General features: G+C 59.7%; 1 protein-coding gene across 1 annotated transcript in view; it reads right to left on the bottom strand.

The window, feature by feature from the left end:
• The window catches only part of LOC119572407 (AKT-interacting protein-like), a 24,781-nt gene extending 22,754 nt beyond the window's left edge, over positions 1 to 2,027 (bottom strand). The window contains 1 exon segment of the mRNA XM_037919518.1: positions 1,961 to 2,027. The gene's annotated coding sequence lies outside the window, so the exon portion shown is untranslated.
• Between the last annotated feature and the right edge of the window lie 232 nt (positions 2,028 to 2,259).

The raw sequence follows: 2,259 nt of genomic DNA, 5'->3' as shown, positions 1-2,259 counted from the left end.
TAAATCCATAATCCCTTGATAACGGGCCTCCCCCCCCCCTTCCCCGCCGACTTCATCAGACACATCCAAGCCCTTTTAATCCTCCCGAAGCGCCTCCCGCCCGCCTCCTGGACCCTCGACAAAGCCCACGTTTGCCCAGCATAAGCCACCCACATCCCCGACTTCCTACCACACCTACCCGACGCAGCGAGAACCGCGCGCCGCCTCACGTGAAATCTCGCCCTCTCCCCGCACGCACGCGCCCGCAGCCTGCACCACGGCCTGCCCGACCCCTAAGCGAGCCTGCTGCACAAGGCCTCGTCCGCCCTCAGCCCGCCCGCCCGGGGAATCAGACCACAGGATAAAGCCAGGGCAGCGACGCCCCTGCTCCCCTCCCCTCCTCCCTGTCTCTAGACCGGATCCCGAGGGTAAGCTGATATCCTCTCCCTATCCCTCTCCTTTTCTCGTCCTCCTCTCTCTCTCTCTCCCTCTCTTCTTTCTCTCTCCCTCCCTCCCCGAATTTTAAAAAACCTTGTTCTCTCCTCCCTCCACCACAGCCTCGAAAAACCTCCGTTTGTTGACAGAAAAATCCCCGAGGAGTTATGGAGGGCCCAAGGGTTCCCCCTCCCCCCGCCCCCGCCCTTGAGTGCCACGCCAGGGAGAGCCTCGCTTCACGGTGGCGGCGACGAGACAAGCGGCCCTTTCGGTGCTCTGCCTTCGACGAGTCCGGGGAGCTTGTAAATGTTACTAGCCGCCTGCGTCCTTTCGATTCGGTCACCCGTTTCTCAAGACCCATGATGCAGAAGGTTTTTGAAAGGCCATCCATTCGCGCATATAAAACACTTGTTCGCTGACTCTCCACTCACTCGCTCGCTTACTCACTCACTTTCCTTACCTCTACGCAAAAGCTGTTAAGTTCCACTCGTGGTCATGCATGATACATGATAACAAAAGAAACAACAAAAATAAGACAAAAAAAATGTAAAGAAGAATAGCCCTCAGTGACGAAGCAAGAGAGACCTGACCTTGCCAACTAGGACCGACACCTCAGAAAAAAAGCACAACAGCTTCCCTCAGAGTGGCACTAAGAGGCCCTTCATCAGCACTACCTTCCTTGCATCAAAAGAGGATAGCAACAGGAAGGCCTCCGCCACACCTGCCCCCCAGCGCCTCGCAGGATGGCACCGGGGATGGCAGAGCCATCCGAGGGCCCTCTTCGCGACCCCCTCCCGCCGGGCAAGATGGCACTGAGGCACTGCAACGAGGAAGCGACCGGGAGGAGGCCCAGGACGGGAGCTGGCCCTGAGTCACCGCGGCAGGGGTGAGATATCCCCCCGCGCTCCTGCGCTCCTGCGCTACTACTTTTTGCTCGGCTCCGGAGCTGTTCCGTCACTGCCGTTGCTGCGCGGCGCGGTCCTGGGCCTGGGAAACGATCACTGGATCCTCCTCCTCCTTCCCCCTCCTTATTCTCCTCTCCTTCCTTATTCTTCTTCCTCTCCTCCTCCCCCTCCTTCCTTTCCGTGTCCTCCAGCCTCATCCTCCACCTGTCGTCCGCGCCCCCAGCCGCCTCACGACGCGTCCCCGTGATCACAGGTCCCCGGTTCGCGTCAAGAGGAGCCTCTCGCGGGTCAGCACCTTCGCCTCTTACTGGGCTGTTTTCGTACCGGTTTTTGTCTTTCGTTCCTCCCCTTCACTCGTCTATCACTATAACGCACTGTGTCATCACATCTCTCACTATCAGAAGGCCGCACCATCACCCCCACCCTCACTACCATCTATCCTTTGGATGTCACCCCGCGGACTCTTTTCAGTCTCTCTCTAAGTCCACTTCCCTCACTTCCAAGCCTTCCACTCGCGAGGCCTCGTCAAAACACACCTCTAATCACGAACAAATAAACAAAGCGAAAACGAGGAGCAAAACGAGGTCCTCCTTGGCCTCCCCGCCGACGCAGAGGGACGTCGAGCGGCGGGCGCGTGTTACCCGAGCGTTTGCGAGCGTGCCGCCGAGACGCGAGCGAGGAGCGGCGTGCGTTGGTGTGCCACCGTGGTCACCCCCAGACTGACTGACCTGCGGCACCACACCCATCATCTCGCTGCAACCCCCCCCCCCCGCCCATTCTCCCCCTCGCTCTTGACTCCCCACCCCCGCCCTCCCATCCCTCCAACTCTCCACCCCCATACCACCCCATCTTCTCTTGCCCACCTACTTCCTACCCCCATCCTACCTCTCCTATCACTCCTGCTTCCTATCTCCTCCGCCCCATCCCCTCCCACTCATCC

This window comes from Penaeus monodon, chromosome 4 (genome assembly GCF_015228065.2).
Source record: "Penaeus monodon isolate SGIC_2016 chromosome 4, NSTDA_Pmon_1, whole genome shotgun sequence".
NCBI lineage: Eukaryota > Metazoa > Arthropoda > Malacostraca > Decapoda > Penaeidae > Penaeus > Penaeus monodon.
This window is presented reverse-complemented; position numbering and strand designations above follow the sequence as displayed.